General features: G+C 33.8%; 1 non-coding gene across 1 annotated transcript; it reads right to left on the reverse strand.

Annotated features, from left to right (window-relative positions):
• Positions 1 to 9,579: 9,579 nt before the first annotated feature.
• LOC134386663 (U6 spliceosomal RNA) lies at positions 9,580 to 9,689 on the reverse strand. Its single transcript, XR_010024494.1, has one exon. It is a non-coding gene; the product is annotated as a U6 spliceosomal RNA (small nuclear RNA).
• Between the last annotated feature and the right edge of the window lie 9,477 nt (positions 9,690 to 19,166).

A 19,166-nucleotide genomic window follows, 5' to 3' on the forward strand; every position in this document is an offset into this window, starting at 1 on the left:
TTCATGCCATTTTCAATAATCCTTTCTTGTATCCTTGTCAGCATTTATTATTCTCAGTCTTTTTGATATTAGCCAGCTTAACTGGAGTTAGAAGATATCTCAATGTGATTTTGATTTGCATTTCCTGGATGGTGAGTGATGGACATATTTTCATGTTTCTGTTGGCTATTCCTATATCTTCCTTTGAGAAATACCTATTCAGCTCTGTAAAGCTAGGGCTGGGTCTGGAGCTCACAGACCCCTTGAGCTTGTTCACAAATCCTTCACATGCAGGGGTACAAGCTAAGTAACAGGAAGAAGGTCTTTGGAGCCTTGGTTGAAGAGATAATGAGCTTTATTCTGTACACAAATGTCTAAGAGCTAGGCAGTCCAAAGAGAAACTGAGCAGCTGCCAGCAAAGTAAATGTGCTCTATTTTTAGATGAAAGCTCTGCTAAGCTGCTGCTTCACACAGAAGAACACACAAGAATAGTAAAAAACAAAAGGATAGATGGCCATGCATATGCACTAAATCCACCCCCACACAACTTCTTTACAAAGAATGTGCTGCACCACACTCAACTGGACCTGAAGCAAGGGGGACTGAATACACTACTCCATTTTCCTCACAATCCACCCCTTCAGGGTCACTTGCTTTACAATCTATGCATACGGAATCTTCTGCGATGTTCCTTTAGTGAGGATAAATGACCTTTACATTCACATAACCTATTGTCTGTTCAATATGCCTTAAGGTTTGTCCTTAAGTCTTGTCCTGTAGTTTTGTCCTTTCAACTATTAGCCACTTATGTCATGTTAGTAGTCATCATTGGTGTGATATTCCATGGGAATCCTGTAGTCGTACTGATGGGAAGTTCTATGCATATTCAGTAGGGCAACACATTGATTACATGAATGTATGTATGTTCTCAGTCCGCTCTGCTGCAGTGCCTATAGCCAGAATGCCATGGGCGAAAAGACAGAAGAGTTATTGGTACTGTGCATTATCTGAATTGCTTCTGGGATGACTCTTCTCTTACCTGAACAGACCACTCATAAGAATTTGACTGACGGCCCGGGTCCTTTCACTTTGGCTGTGTTCATGGCCCACCCACAATATTCCAAGTGACTTAGCAGCATTGGAGCTGCTTGGGTTAAAACTGCAAGAGAATCAGAGGTTAGTAACATGTCATCAATGTAGTAAAACATTGTAACTGTGCTGTCCACTTGGCTAGGTCCCCAGCCACTAAGCCAGGACAGATGGTTGGGCTACGCAGATAACCTTGGGGCAGTACTTGAAAGGTCTACTGCCTCCCTGCCCAGGTGAAGGCAAACTGATCTTGGCCATTAGCCAAGATTGGAATAGAGAAAAAAATATTTGCAAGGTCCAATGCATAATGATATGTTCCCAGCTGAGTCATCAGCTGATCCATCAAGTTGTGAACTGAAAGCATGGCTGCATGCAAAGGAGGCACTACTTTGTTTAGTTCTCAGTAATCTACAGTCATTCTCCAGGTACCATCAGGTTTTTACACTGGCTGTACCAGAGCATTAAATGGGCTATAAGCTAGACAAATAATGCCAGCTTTCTCTAACTCCAATATAGTGGTACCTATCTCTGCATGTCCTCCCAGTAGGCAATACTGCTTTACATTAACTACACATCTTGGCTTGGGTAACATCTGTGGGTCATGTTTAGCATATCCTCATAACACAGGCTTTACTGTCCATATTCGCAGCTGAAACTCTCTAACTGTTGTTTGCAGGTGCAAACCATAAAATACACCCATACCCAAGATATATTCAGCTACCTGGGATATGTATACAGTATATACATGAGGGGGTAATTTTACTATGCCCAATAGCAATGACACAGCTTTGACCTCAAACGTATGTCCTCCATAGCCATCTGTATGAACTGTGGCCCCTGGAAACTTATCTGGATTGTCCTGTATCAGGCTACATTCTGTGCCTTTATCCACCAATGCCAAAACATGCTGCACGTTTGTCCTCAACCAATGTATTGCCAATTCAATATGAGGCCTCTGGTCATCACCTACCCCCCAAAGACAAGCACTTTGGCCTGCTCCCTAATTGAACTGGAACATTTCATCTGCTTCCTTGGGAGCAACCAAAAAATCCTTTAAATCCACTAAGCATACCTTGCTACCTGTTTCTGGACATTTAGTGAAATGATGTTCAGGGTGCAATTGTTATCACAAGGCAAACAGGACCACATTTGGCTGCCATTCAGTTTTTTTTTCCATCAATCCCTGCTACAAGCAAGTCAAGCCACATCTGCTTATGGCTAGTTTTGCTTGGTCCCTTCGGGATAAAATCCCAAGTATTTCTTGGGGGTTGGTCTTAGCCACATTCTTGACCCCTTTTGTTTGTCTTCTATTCTCTACTTCACCCAAGCTGGCTATCATGGTTGTTACCTCTTGTATAGGACAACCAATGTATGGGGCAGTATGGCCATCAGTGACCCAAAGGATGTTGACGGTGCATTTTGCAGCACTGTGTCTCCCATGTGGCCTGTAAAATTTTCATTCTCTGGGCCACGGGTGTTCAGATTAAACATGGACTGCCACATCCCCAGCTCTCGAGTGATTTGGACCAACTCAGCATATGTTTTCCATTTACTAACAATCTTGGGCAGTTCTCCAGCCTTTTCCCACAATCTGCATTCACCCATTCCATTAAGGAGTGATTACCTGGCCCTTGTGCATACCTGCAGCTATTCTGTAGCTTCTGCCTCATTGATGGGTGTATGGTAATGGAGGCCAATTTTTCCATCTCCTCACCAGAGCACATCATACTATCCACCCCTAGGTCCCATAACCACAGCAGCCTAACAGCCAGGGGCTCCCATTTCTGTAGAAACTGTCTTCCCAAGTCAACTAATTCAACCTGGTTATATGGGACATTGGTAGTGAATTGGCTCACCTGTGTATTGCCCACTGGTTGTCCGCCTGTTCCCATAGGCTGCTTGTGCTTCATTTTCTGATTCACAACAGGTCATGCCTGGAGATGCATGGTCTCCCCCAACTCACCACTGGGTTGGTCGTCCTCCCTGGTGTGAGATGCAGGGATGGCCAGTCACTGCACATCATCCTCCAAAACAATTATCTGTGCTTCCAACAACTCTGCTTTCTTCTTCAAATCATGATCAGTTTGCACATAGGGAGCAGTAGCCAGGCTCCGGTCAACAGAAAAGTGGCCACTGGGCACCACATGCTCAAGGATAGCCACATTTCCTCTTTCTCCCAAGGGCTTTTGGCTCCTGTACCTGCTCAGAATCCTGCTGACTACACCAATTGTAGTGCTAGGGCTGGGTCTGGAGCTCAGAGACCCCTTGAGCCCATTCACAAACCTTTCACATGCAGGTCTATGAGCTAGGTAACAGGAAAAAGGTCCTTGGAGCCTTGGCTGAAGAGATAATAAGGTTTATTCAGTACACACACATCTAAGAACTAGGCAGTCCAAAGAGAAACTGAGCAGCTGCTGGCAAAGTCCAAAGAAAAACTGAGCAGCTGTCAGCAAAGTAAATGTGCTCTATTCTTAGATGTGAGCTCTGCTGAGCCACTGCTTCACACACTGAAGAACACAAGAATAGCAACAAACAAAAGGATAGATGGCCCTGCATGTGCACTATCTCCACCCCCACACAACTTGTTTACAAATAATGTGCTGCACCACACCCAACTAGACCTGAAGCAAGGGGGCCTGACTAAACTACTCAATTTTCCTCACAAGCTCTTTGCCCATTTTTTAATTGGGTTACTTGTTATCTTGCTGTTAAATTGTTTGAGTATCTTGTATATTCTGGATATTAATCCTTTGGATGCATATTTTGCAAATATTTTCTCCCATTCCATTGGTTGTCTTTTCTCTCCAATTGTTTTGTTTTGCTGTGCAGAAGCATTTTAGCTTGATGTAATCCTATTTGTTTATTTTCCTTTTGTAGCCTGTGCTTCTGGGGTTGTAATCATGAAGTCTGTGCCCAGTCTTACTTCCTGAAGTGTTCCCCCTATGTTTTCTCTTAGGAGATTTATAGTTTCGGCATGCATATGTAATCCTTTAATCCATTTTGAGTTGAGTTTGGTATATGGTGAGAGGTTCAAGTCTACTTTCATTCTACTACATGTGGATATCCAATTTTCCCAGCACCATTTATTGAAGAGGCAGTCTTTTCCCCAGAGTGTGTTCTTAATGCTTTTGTTGAAGAACAGATGGCTGTCAGTATACAGGTTGATTTCTGGGTTTGCTTATTCTGTTCCATAGGTCCATGTGTCCATTTATATGCCAGCCTCATACTGTTTTGGTCAGTATAGCTTTGTAGTAAGAAGTGAGGTAGTGTGATGCCTCTGGCTTTATTTATTTATTTATTTGCTCAATATTGCTTTGGCTATGCAGGGTGTTTTGTTGTTTTATATGAATGTCAGGATTGTCTTTCATTTCTGTGAAGAACATCATTGGCATTTTGTTGAGGATTGCATTGAATTTGTAGATCAGTAGTATGGACATTTTCACAATGTTGATTTTAGTCCAATATCATGGTATAACTTTCCATCTTTTTGTGTCTTCTTTAATTTCTCTCAACAGGGATTTATGGTTCTTCTTTTTCACACCCTTGGTTAACTTTACTCCTAGGTATTATAATTTGTTGTGGTGACTATTTATTGTAAATGGGCTGGCTTTCTTGATTTGTTCTTCTGCTGGTTCATTGTTGGAGTGTAAAAATAATACTGATTTTTGCATGTTGATTTTGTATCCTCCAACTTTGCTGAAATCATTTATCAGCTATGAGTTTATTATTTATTTATTTATTTATTTTAGAATCTTTAGGCTGTTCCATATATAGAATCATGTCATATTCAGACAAGAACAATTTGACTTTGCCTTTTCAAATCTGGATGCCCTTTATTTATTACTTTTTCCTGATTGCTCTGGCTACTACTTCCAAAACTATGTTGAATACGAGTGGCAATAGTGGGCATCCTTGTTTTGTACCTATTCTTAAGGGAAAAGCCTTCAACTTTTCCCCATTCAGGGTGATATTGGCAGTAGATTTGTTATATATGGCTTTATGTTAAGATACATCCCTTCTATACCTAATTTGTTTAGAGTCTTTATCATGAAGTGATGTTGAATTTTGTCAAATGCTTTTTCTGCATCTATTGAGATAATCACATGGTTTTTGTCTTTGATTTTGTTGTGATGTATCACATTTATTGGCCTGCATGTGTTGAACCATACTTGTATCCCTAGGATGAATCCCACTTGACTGTGATATATAATTTTATGGATGTTTTGCTCTATTCTATTTGCTAATATATTCTTTAGGATTTTTGCATCTATATTCATCAAAAATATTGCACTGTAGTTTTCCTTTTTTGTTGTATCTTTGTCTGGTTTTGGTATCAGATTGATGTTTGCCTAATACAGTGAGCTTAAGAGAATAGCCTCTGTTCAATTTTCTGGAATAGACTTTGTAGAGAATTGGTATTAATTCTTCTTTAAAGGTTTGGTAGAATTCAGTAGTAAAGCCATCCAATCCTGGACTTTTCTTTGTTGGGAGACTGCTGATTACAGCTTCAATCTCATTGCTTGTTATTAGTCTGTTCATATTTCCTGTGTCTTCTTGGTTCAGTCTTGCTGGTTTGGGTGTGTCTGGAAATTTGTTAATTTCCTCAAGGTTTTCAATTTTGTTGGTATATAGTTGTTTATATTAGTCTTTAATGATTCTTTGTGTATTTCCATTGTGTCCATTGTAATGTATCCTTTTTTACTAATTTTTGTTATTTGTGTCTTTATGCTTTTTTTAGTCAGCCTAGCTAATGGCTTGTCTATTTTGTTTATCTTCTCTGAAAAACACCTTTTTGTTTCACTTATCTTTTGTATTTTGGGAGTTTTTATTTCATTTAGATTTGCTCTCATTATTATTTATGCATCTACTAAATTTGGGGTTTAATGGTTCTTGTTTTTCTACTTCGAGGTGAAATGTTAACTTGTTTATTTGCCATCTTTCCATTCTTCTGGAGTAAGAATTTATTGTGATAAATTTCCCTCTTAGTACTGCTTTTGCAGTATCTCACAAGTTTGGGGATGATGTGTCATTATATTCATTATTTTCAACAAATTTTTCCAATTCCTGTTTAATTTCTTCTTGGTTCCATTGGTCATTTCAAGAGTCAGTTGTTTCATTTCCATATTTGTATAGTTTCCAGTTTCATTTGTTATTAATTTACACTTTTAATCCATTGTGGTTGAAAGAACACATGAAATAATTTCAATTTTTTTTCTTAATTTGTTGAGACTTGATTTGTGACCTAGCATGTGGTCTATCCTGGAGAATGTTCCAAGTGCTGATAAGAAGAATGTATATTCTGTGAATGTTGGATGAAATGTTCTGTAAATGACTGCCAAGTCCAATTGATCTAACTGTTGTTTAGATCTTGTGTTTGTGGATATTTTGATATTAGATAATCTGTCCAATTTTGATATTAGATAATCTGTCCAATGTTGAGTGTGTGGTGTTCTGGTCCTCTACTATTATAGTATTTGGGTCTCTTTCTTCAGGTCTAATAGTATTTGTTTTATATATCTGGCTGATCCAATGTTGGGTGCATATATATTTATGATTTTTATGTCTTCTTGCTGGGTAGATCCCTTTTATCATTATATAGTGGCCTTCTTTATCTCTTTTTATGGCTTTTTGTTTAAAGTCTATTTTATCTGATATAAGAATAGCTTCTCCAGCTTGTTTTCTGTTTCTATTTGCATGGTGTATCTTTTTCCATCCTTTCATTCTTAGTTTGTGTGTCTTTACAGGTGAAGTGAGTCTTTCAAAGACAGAATATTATTGGGTTTATCTTCTTGATTCAATCAGTCTGTGTCTTAGAGTGGATAATTTAATCCTTTTACATTGAATTATTATTGAAAGGTGTTCATTTGCTCCTGGCATTTTATTGGTTTTTGTTTGGATGTTTTAAGTATCTTTTATTCCTTTCTTTCCATTTTACTGTTTGTCTTTGTGTTTGTTGGTATCTTGAGGTGGTAAAGTTCTTTTCTCTTTATTGTTTACATTTTTGTTTTACTGGACTCTTTTGTTCTTTCTTGAGTATTCATAGTAGTGATGGCTGTTTGTCAGGTACCAGGTACAGAACTCCATTGAGAATCTATTGTATTGTTGGCCATGTGGTGGTAAACTCCCACAGTTTTTGTTTGTTTGCGAAATATACTATTTGTACTTCATTTCAGTACTGGGTATAGTACTTTTGGCTGGCATTTTCTGTCTTTTAGTATTTTGAATATATCATCCCATTCTCTTCTGATTTTTACAGTTTCTCATTAAAAGTCAGCTGTTAGTCTGATAGGGGCTTTAGTTTGATAGGGTCTCCCTTATGGGTGGCTTGATGCTTTTCTCTTGCAACTTTTAAGATTTCTTTTTCTTTGAGCTTTGACAATTTGACTATAATTGCATCTTAGAGAGAACCTCTTTAGGTTGAATATGTTTGGAGATCTTTGAGCCTCCTGGATCTGAAGATCCGTATCTTTCCCTATACCTAAATAGTTTTCTGCTATTATTTTGCTGAATGTGTTTTCAATGTCTTTTCCTTTTTCCTCCCCTTCTGGAGGAAGATATTTGAGCACTTAAGGTTGTCTGCTATCTCTCCTAGATTTTCTTCATTTTTTAAAATTCATATTTTGTCCACCTGGGTTATTTCCAAAAGGCTGTCTTCAAGATAAGAAATTATTCTGCTCATTCTAGTTTGCTGTTTAAGCTCTCTCATGTTTTTATTTCATTAAAAACATCCTTCAGCTCTACAAGCTCTGCTACATTCTTTTAGGGCATTTATTTCTTTGTACATTTCCTCCTTCAGGCTCTGGATACTTTTTCTCATTTTGCCATGTTGTATGAGTCTTCTTTTATCTCATTGAGTTTCCTTAGAATTATTGCTCAAAATTCCTTTTCAGTCATTTCAAGGACTTCCTATTCTAAAGGATCTGGTATTTGAGAATTATATTCCTTTGGTGTCATTTTTTTTTTTTTCTTTTTTCATACTCCTAGTATCTCTGCATTGGTCTTTAGTCATCTTATAAAGAAATTGCTTTTTCTCATGCTCTGGAGTGAGGTTTTCATAGAGGGAGATCCTCTTATGGATATGTTTTACAGTGATTATTGAATGGGAAGTATTAATGTTGGTTCCAGGTAGACACATTAGTGTAGTCTCTGTGGCCAAATTTGGTGTTGGAGTTCTGTGAGGCTGCTTCTGTGACCTAGTCTCTGGGACACTTAGAATTTCCTTGCTGATGTTGGTGACACTATGTTGGCTCATCAGGACATGGGCAAACTCTCAAATTTTGTGGGCTAGCACCTTGGGGTCTTGTCACTCTTAGGTTATGGTGGGTGTTCTTGGGCAGGACTGTTGGCACCCTGGCTAGCTCACCCTGAACCTGATGGTTGCACTGGGGTATACTAGTGCTTCTTGATTTGAATAGGGTGACTTTGGGTGGGTTTTCTCTTTCTTCTTTCCTCTTTTCCTAGGCTCTGTTGGTGACTCACCTTCTGTCTCTACCAATGAGTGGTCACCAGGTAACCTATGAGGTAGTGGTGGCTGTTGTTATGGCAGCAAGCCATCCTTGTGGCTGCATTGCTGTGGTAGTGGCTGTCATAGCCCCCTCATTCTGCACTGGTGTCTGCAGCAGTGGCAGAGAGTGTTGCTGACCAAGCAGTTGCCTGTCTCTCCAGTGAGTCCTCAGCAGTGGCTGGGAGGGTCCCTCGTGAGTGGGGCTTGCCAGATGGATCCTGTGCTGTGGCCCATCACTCCAGTGGCGCCTCAGTGCAAACTGGGAGGGTTCCTCGGGGGTGGGGCTTGCCTGCCTGGGTCCTGCCTGGCTGCCCATTGCTCTAGCAGGGCCTCGGCAGTAGCTGGGAAGGTCCCTCAGTGCTCAAGCTTGCTTCAGCATTAGGTTTTTAATCTAACTTCACATTACGTTTTTAATCTTAATTCTGAAATTTCTAGGCAAATTACTTTTCTTCTCATTCAGTTTCTAATGTATGAAAAACAGCTGTTATAAAAATTGGAACAGATAGTATATGCAAATAGAAATAGTGTATATGTATGTATTAATAAAGACAAAAATCATAAATCGTAGGGCATAACTTCTAGGAATTTGATGGAATAAATTATTCAGACCAAGCTTCTTTTGAAAACTTTAGGGAAAAGAAATAAAAAGTTTTTAATAAAAGTTCTGACACATTTAAAAAGAATTGCCAGGCTGAAATCTAAATAAATGTGAAAATTCTGGAGCTGAAGCAATGAATCAATTCTGGATTTGTTGTTGCTTTTGTAAGGGGGCATTAATTGTAGGAAACAGTATTAACAGTATCCCAAATGTAGCCCTCATTGCATTTACTAAGTAAGTCTTTTATGGCTATAGTTTAACATAATTCTATCACCCTGCTTCATGTATTTTATTTATGTAGCATTAATTCAGGTTCTCACAACTATATGCTCATCAAGGAAATGCAAATTTTACCTCAAAAATAAAAAACTGTAAGAAAATATCAATCTAGTTAATAATATGCTTGCTGAAAAGTTTTGGGCTTAAGTGTTCTGATATCTGGGTCATCCTTGCGCAGGGGCCATGCTAATCTTCTCTGTATCATTCCAATTTTAGTATATGTGCTGCCGAAGCGAGCACAAGTGTTCTGATATCTGGAACTTAATCTGAAATTCATTAATTTAGTATTGGATGAATAGTGTAATGGGTAGTTAAATATAAGTAAACTATTAATTGTAAAATATATGTGGTATATTTATGGGTGTTTATTGTAAAATTTGTCTTTTTCTATATGTATTAAAATGTTTATACTTTATTGTAGAAAAACTTTAGCAGCCTATTGTAGAAAAACTTTAGTAATCTAACTGAAGCTTAACTGTTAATGTGGTGAAAGAAGAATCAGAAATTCAGAAAGTAAAAAAAATGAAGCAGACAGAGTATCTCAGAATAATAACAGAAATTTTAGGTCAATGATGAAAAATTCCACTTACTACTGAAAGAAGTCCACTTATTTACATTTAGCTACAAAATAGTATTGTTTCACAATATCAAAAGCAGAGAGATTTTTAAACAGATCAAAAAGCCAGATAATTTTGAGAGAAAAGTGATAAAAATTCATCTTCTCAACAATATCAAGGAAATTCAGACAGGAAATTTTCAAAATTATAAATGAAAAAAAGTTAGCAACATAGAATTTTATATACTATTTTAAATAATTTTAAATAATATCATCTTTCAAGAAAGTTAAAATATATTTTATATAAACAAATTAAACTTGTTGAAAAAATAGCCCATCAAACTTTTTAAAAAAATACTTATAATAATTATCAAAAGAAAATGTAAAAAATAATAGAGAATACATAAGAAGTGAGTATATGTGAAGGTGTGCATGAAAATTGATTATATAAAATATAATTTTTAAAGAAAAAAGATAAAATTATAAAAATTGAGTAAATATAACATATTTGAAAGGGCAAGGGACAGATTAACATAAATTATATGTCAAATAAGTATGCCATAATTTCAGGTATACCAAAAGGAATATGTATAGAAACTGTAATTTCACAACAAGTAGAGAGAAAATGTGAATAATAAACAATCAATAAAATAAAAATACATGTGGCAATAAAAAAGCATATACCAAAGGAAAAAATATATATAAATATATACACTATAGGCAGGATACAAATCAATATGATGAATTTCTACGTAATACATAAGAATACTTCAAAAAGTTTGTGGACAAATAGAATTAAAAGATAATACAAAAGTTTTTTACAAACTTTTTGAAGTACCTTTGTATATTAAAATAAATGTTCTGGTTAAAAGAACAGTTGTCTGAATAAAAATGTTCCAACTGTTGATCTTTGAATGAGATACATCTAAAACACAAGAACATTGATAATTTAAAAGTTAAAAGTTAAAACAATAAAGAAATATGAAGTCATTTCAAAGATGTTTGTTTGGCTATAATAGTGGTGGAAAGAGATTTATCACAAAAGTTTCAGTAAAAGAAAGATACTTCATATTATTTCTCAAGTTATTAGGAATATGTAAATATTTTAAATGCATGTATAATCAAATAGCCTCAGTATATATAGAAAAAAAAAATACAGAACAAAAATATGAAGTAGAAAGCCAGACTGTGATAAGGAATTTTAATCACGTCTCTCAGTTATCAATAGAACATATAAACTAATAAGTAAATATATATACATATTTATGTGATTTAAAAGATTAAAATAATTTATATTCTGTAAGTAATACATATAGAAAACTTATTGTACTTAAGAATATATAGGACATAAGCATTCTTTGGATCATAAAATACGTTTAAGTTTTTTTGAAGACTAAATCAATACAGGATATAGTTTAAGCTACTAAATATATGCCAAAGTAAAAACATAAACATGTTAAAATTAGGAAATACATAGTTAAATAATGCAAGGATAAAATGAGAGCATAATAGAAAATTTAGAAGTAAACACTTTAGATAAGAAAAATGCTACATATTTAACCTTTAGGTTATAAATGTTAAAAATATCCCATAAGTTTTAGAAAAGAACAGATGAATAAAACCACTAAAGATAAATTCTAAAAATAGAGCAAAATTTAGTTAAAAAGGAAACACATAAAATAAGATCATAAAGTTTTCAAGTTAATTCTTTGAAAAGAACTAGACTATCAATATCTGCTCTCAGTAACCAATAACAACAGCCACAGCAACAACCACCACAAAAATAGAAAGGTCACATTAATTAGTATCCTCAAATAAAATCGGATCATTTTTATAGATGCTTTTGGTGTCAAAAAAACAATAGGAAGAGCACAGTTAGTCCCAATAAATTTGTATGTATAAAATAATTGAAAAATTCCTTCAAGTCTATAACTAACTCAGTTATTCAAGATGAAAATAGAAATCTTAAACCTTATGACCATATAAAAATTAAATGACTAATCAAAACATTTCAAAAATAATACTATAAATCCAAATGAGTTTACTAAAAATATTTACCAAATATTTAAAAGATATTTTAATTAAAATTTCTTCATTCAATAGAAAAAAATGTTAAACTTATGAGGCTAGCATAATATTGAGGTTTGTTTTAGGTTCATTTGCAATTGTAAGAAATAATATTACCAGCTTCTTTAAATGTTGCTATCATTGCATTTATTAGGTAGACTTTTGTGGCCATAGTTTAATATAATTTTCCACCTGCTTTATGTGGCATTAACATAGTTTTCTTACAAGTATAGTATTTGTCTAGTCTTAAACAATATCAAAGTCTTAAGATATATTTGACTTTGTTATAAGATAGTAATATTTCTAACTGATTTTTCTATTCCTAGATTTCTATTTTTGTAGCTTACAATTGTGTTCTTCCAAAAATAATTATCTGGAAATTTTCCTCTTGGCAATGAAGGTATAGCTCTGAATGGACCAACACTTTTCTAGATAGGAATTATAAATTCTGTACAAAATTTAAAACTCAACAACTTAAAAGTACTCTAAAGCAATTCAAAACAGGAAGAAACAGGAGGGTTGTACCCTTTGAAAGAGGATTTTCACTGTGTGATTTTTCCAATTTCATGAATTTTGCCTGAGGACAGGGCCCCAGTCAGGGCCATGGCAGGAAACCAAAACTCAAAAGCAACTGTTTTAGAAGCTTAAACTAGAAAACTGCTTTTGGGGAGAACACAGAAATGAGAGAAATAAAGGGAAATTCCTATAAAGTAGCAAGCCAGAGAAGATAAGTTTAAAACTGTAAATACATGTTCTTTCTCAGTCTACCGCTGACACTAATGCCTGTGGGCACAGTCTACAAGCAGCAGAGCAGAGATTTCAGTTGTTGCCCCATTTCAAGGGTCACAAAATTGGGAGTTTGAATCAATTCAAGTTAACTGCCTGTTAAGCAAAAAAAAAAAAAAAAAAAAAAAAAAAAAATCAATACCTTTCAGAGGAACGTAAGAGACCAAAAGTCTGTACAAAGTACCATTCAAAATGGCTAGGATACAATAAGAAAGAATAAGAAACCTTTATTGATATGCAAGAGAAAAAGCAATAAATCAATAAATGGAGATTAATGTTAAGATGAACTAAATGTTAGAATTAACAAAACTTTTTAAAAGCTATATATTATTACAAGTGTGTTCAAGGAGTAAGGGAAACTATGTTTACATAGAATGAATACAAAGAAAATCCCCACATGACAGGGGGAGAGGGGACACGTTTGTAATAAAAGAACCAAATGAAAATTCTAAATTGAAGAATACAGTCTCTGAATATATAAAATTCACCACATTTCATCAGCAGATTAGAAACAAGAGGTGAAAGAGATATTAAATTTAAAGACCAATATATATTATTTAATCTAAGAAGGAATAAAAGATGTTTTTTAAAAATAACACATACTCAAAGATTGTAAGATAATATCAAAAAGTCTAACAGGCATACTTGAAAGTTCCCAAAGGAGAAGAGAGAGAGAATGGCCAAATTTTAATATTTAATGTTCAAACTCCACAAGATTGAAGAAAAACATAAACTTAGATTTCGCTTTAATAAACTGAACATTATAACATAGTTCGTGGGGTTGATAGCATAAGTAGATGTAATATTTATAATTATAGTATTAAAATTAAGAGTATAATCCTATACAGTTGCAGGATTCTTAAATTTCATGTAGAATGGAACATTATTAAGTGTTTGCAGACTAAGAAATAAAAAATTGTATGTGATACCTTTAGAGAAACCATATAAGATAATTCAGAGATTTAATTCTCTTACAAGTAACAAACAAATTAAAATACAGAGTTTATAAGACTTGATAACAGAAAAAACACAACTATATGCTTTCGACAAAAGACAGACGGTAAAAATAAATGGAAGATTATACACAATAAAAATAGAAGCATATGAAGACTGAACTGGCTATATTAACTTCAAATATGAAATGAAGTATATAAACAAAGATAAACATTCCATAATGAGGAGATGGTCAATTTATCAGAAACATAATGAGAAGCTTGTGTGCACTTAATACAGCTTTAAAATATATTTTAAAAGTTTAGAGCGTGAGAAAAAGACATAAACAAATATACTTCTCTTTCAGCAATTTACATAACACCTAGAAACTAAAATCAGTAAAAACATAGGTTTGAATAGCATTTTAAACCCCATTGAGCTAGGTAACAGCTATAAAACACTACATCCAAATATGTACAAAATGCATCATTTCCACAAACACAGGCACGCACTGTCATAAAATGATTCCCAGTAAATATGTAAGGCTTGGAATAATTGTTGTTTGTTCTCTGAGAAGGGATTAAATTAGGTATCAATAATAAGATATATAAAAAATTCAAACATTTAGAAATTTTATAATGCACTTGTAAATAGCCCGAGTCAAAATAAGAAGTTGCAAGAAAATAGGAAATAGTTTTCACTGAAAGATTATGAAAATAAATCACATCACAATGCAGCAAAAGCCACGCTGAGACAAATTTGAAACTTAAAGTGTTTATGTTAGGAAGAAGAGATAATCTACAATCACGTCCTAATATTCTAACAGAAGAAACTACAAAACAAAGTAAATTTAAGGGAAATAGGAAAGAAGAAAATAGAAAATAATTTAACAGCAGAACTTAAAATAGAAAACAGATCAAAAAAATTTAAATGTATATTTGGCTCTTTGAAAAGATCAATACAATATGAAATGACAAGCTGTATTAACCATTATGTATTACCATGTATATATCAGGTAAATATAAATTCAAGTCATCCTCAGAGTTTATCTGTAGCAGAACTTTTTCTTCTTTCTCCACCTTAATTCCATAGCTATATTCATTTTGCTTTAATTTACCAAGGATAAAATTTATTACTGCAAGTCTTATTATATTCTCTATTCCTATTATTATTGCTCTTACTACTACTACCCAAAGGACTACTACTATTGCACTGAAAATTCCCCTTAAGTTTCTAAATCAACGCAAAGAAGTGTGTATTGGAAAGCAGATAGCATGTGTATAGCCTTTTCTAACCCATGCATAGGCAGCAGAGTGTGACTTGTAAATATTTTGTTCATTAAGGGTCTGGTGTCCTTTGGAGTATGGGAAATCTTTTCTTCACATGGTATGAAAGTGCTATACATAATATAAAATGAAATAGATGACACTGTTGTTTCAAAAGTGAAAAATGGATAGGATTCTCTACCTAGACCCATTCAGCCACCATTTGTGATCTATTGACTCCATCCTATCATAAATAGGTGCAGGGGAATCTTTTACTTTTAAAATCACACCTTGGAGGTGAGTTTATTTCCTCTCAATGTTTGGATCACCAACCTTACCTGGGAGTTGAATTTTCACCCACCCAGATCTAGGCCTACAGGTAGGATCGGGTGCAAAGGTCTCATCATTATATCAAAATCACTCATATCCCATTACATTTGCTTTCTCTGGCTCAGAAAATAGTTATTTAGTCTACAGAATTTTTAGGGAGGCATGATGTGCACAGGGAAAAAAAAGTTTAAAGTATATTGATCCCACTTTTTCTATTAAAGTAACTAGGTAAATTAACATATATGTATATATATATTGATTCCAATGTTAGCTCTCTTCCACTTAAAGGAGAAAAAACAGCTTAATAATAAACTTCCTGCCATAGGAAAAAGTTGTTCCAAACAGAGAGAGGAGGTGAAACAGACAGAAAAAATCATTAGTTAAGAATTGACTGTATCATCATCAATGCCTCTTTTTAAAATTTGTACTTTCTGGTTTTATACACCCACAGCCTGCTAAGCCAGGTCTTTGGGAAAATTTCAAGGGGTAGTGTTTCCTTCATTTCTGAAACTTTTGATGAATTTTTAGTAGAACAGGAAGTAACAAAATTAAGAACAGTTTATTCCCGTGAAATAATAATACAAAAATTTTATAGTTCTTATTTTGTAGCAGTTATTCTCAAGATGCTTTATGTATATGAACTTATTTAATAATTGCAGTGACTGTATATAAGACGAGTACTTTTATAATCTCTGTTTTAGGTAACATAAGTTGGTAAAGATAGTTTAAGCAATGAGTTCACACAGCTGGTAGCTGGTCAAGATAATTCTATGGCAGCATTAAGGAAGCCAAAGTATAAACTGCTTTCAGTCTTTACATAGTATATAAGATGTTAATATACATTATTGGAGAATAACGGATTTCCAATATTCAGCATCACAAATGAGAGGAAAAAAAATATTTATCATCACAGTCATCATGAGTATAAAAGAGTAAAGCCACTCACCACCAGGAGCAGACCGTTGGTGACATCATAGATGCAGAGTTTGGAACCTCTGACGAGGACAACATCTTTTCAAAATGCTTCAAAACACAATTACCTAAAACTTTGCAGAGAAGACATCTAAAGCACAGGCAACAAAAGCAAAAACAGACGTATGGGTTTACTTCAAACTGAAAACCTGCACAGCAAAAGAAACAATCAATAAAGCAAAACGGCAGCCAGCAGAATGGGAAAAAATATTTGCAAACTACTCACTAACAAGGGATTCATATCCAGAATATAAAAGGAACTTAGAAAAAAAAAAAGTCGCTTTTATTATTTATTCATTAGACAAGAAGAATCCATGATGTGGCAATAGTTACAAGAAATCCTACTTTCTCTCTCCTAACATACCCACTACTGACAGACCCACTGAGCTAAAAATGGATAAAATTTTGCCTATGCCTCCAACTCAGAGCTGAGGAAAAAATTCACCTGACTGTTCAGTTCCATAGTCATGGTGTGTTAGAACTGTGTGTGGTTTCATAATTTAATGCAAAATATAGAAAGAAAAACACCTTATATTGTCATATAGTTGCCATTTTAAACCTGAAGTTAGCAATTTTGAGTATAATGATGTAGTTCAGGAAAAAGGGAGGAAATGACCATTGAAATATTATTACTGGGTACTATGTAGTTTTTAAAAAGTAGGTCATATAATAAGCTTGAAATACCAAAGTCATAAGGGCACAGAATACCATATTAGATAACCAAAGTCACATCTATTTAAACTGCAAAGCTTGCAGATGAGTGAGGTGAAACATCAAAATTACCTTGAAGATTCAAATGGGATATAAAAGTAATTGAATTTTAAAGTTAAAAACATCAGAATACTTCTTGCAAAAGATTAAATATATTACATATATTTTTAAAGCAACATAACATTATGGGAATACATGTCATTCTATGGACAATTTTTAAAATATTTAGTAAGCAAATATTTGAAATTATATAAAACCAATTAAAATGTATTTGGGAAGAAAATACAGGACTATTTCAGGAAATGTATTGGAATACAGTTATAGCTTTAAGGAAATATTTTTTAAAATACTCCACATCATTCTTATGTTCAACAACTCTGATTTCTTATGTGGTAAAAAGTTATTAAACCATTAAAAGATACCAGAAATCTCAATAACCAATTGAAAACATGACATTATATTATGCTAATATAATGCATATGATTTATGTGCATTAGTCTATCATATAGTAAAGACTCAAGAATTTCAGGCCAATTTTTATTGGGAAATTTTTGTCAACCACTTATTTATGTCATAATTTTTTAACCAAGATTATTTTAATTGAGGTAAAATTTATATAACATAAAATTCACTGTTTAAAAATGTACAATTCAGTTACCTTTAGTGTATTCTACCACCATTATCTAGTTTCAAAATATTTTCATTACCCCAGAAGAAAACCATTAAGCAGTCAGTCAGTCTCCATTCTCCCCTACCTAAAACATCATTTGGTTTTCTGTCCCTATGGATTTACCTATTTTAAATATTTGATATAAAAGGAATCATAAAATTTGTGGCTTTTTCTGTCTTGCTTCTTACACTTAACAAGGTTTTAAGGTTTATCTGTTTTGTAGTGTGTCAGTACTTCTTTTTATGGCTGAATAATATGCCATTTTATGTATATACAACATTTTGTTTACACAGTAATTTGTTGATGAATATTTGCATTGTTCCCACTTTTTGGCTGTTGTCAACAGTGCTGCTATAAATATACACTTATGACTATTTAAATACATACTTTCAATTTTGGCAGTATAAAACTACAAGTGGAATTTGTTGGGTCCTATGGTTATACTATATATAACTTTTGTAAGATCTGCCAAAATTCCCACAGTGGCTGCACCATTTTACATCCTACAAGAAATGTACAAAGAGTTCCAGTTTCTACCTATTCTTCCAAGCCTTTATTTTCTTCTCCCTTTTTTTTATTACAGCCATATTGGTATGAAGTAGTATCTCATTGTAGTTTTAATTTATATTTCTGTGTTGACTAATGATAAACAACTTTAATGAGTTTTAATAAAGATTTGTTTTTATGGTAAAAGTTCCTCACTGTAATTCTGCCAGGTTTTTTCTCTATAGTAATGGAGAATTATAAATATTGCAGAAATTTCCAGAATCTCTACAGAAATACTTTAAAAAACTTATAATTAAAAATGCATATTAAAATCACCTTACCAAAATTATATGATAATAAACTGAAAATGTATAGGTTAAAAATTAGTGCATATTGAGTCCTAAAACTTTCATCCCATTTTATCTCATATTTATCAAATCAATAACTCTAAAATCAAAACTCATCAATAATTGTCTAATTCACCAAAGTTATTGGGTGTTTATCTATGAATGGTGAAATTATGTTTCTGTTTGTCATGTTTTTAGCACTGCTCAGAAATTATTTTGGATCAAGTAAAATAACCTTTTTCTAGGTTAAAAATACTTGAATATAAGCATTTACATGCACTGTAACTTATATAAGTATGTATAAGCTATAAATGCATGATACTTACATAAAGACCACCTGTGCTAAAAAAATGTTAGAGAATTTAATTTTTAAAGAACTTGCACCAAATTTGTTTTTGGTTATGAGATGCGGTGGTTGATTATTTCTTTGACCACCATTCTGTTGGTTACCACTGCTCAATAAGTTATATATCTTTCTTTGAGGTACTGGTATACAAAGAATCTTTAAAAAGTTAATGGAAAGATTGTATTATTGTTCAATCCATTTTTATCAATTTTTTGAAGTTTCCTTGCATATTCCATAATATAGTCTAA

The sequence above is a fragment of the Cynocephalus volans genome, chromosome 9 (assembly GCF_027409185.1).
Source record: "Cynocephalus volans isolate mCynVol1 chromosome 9, mCynVol1.pri, whole genome shotgun sequence".
In the NCBI taxonomy this organism is placed as follows: Eukaryota; Metazoa; Chordata; class Mammalia; order Dermoptera; family Cynocephalidae; genus Cynocephalus; species Cynocephalus volans.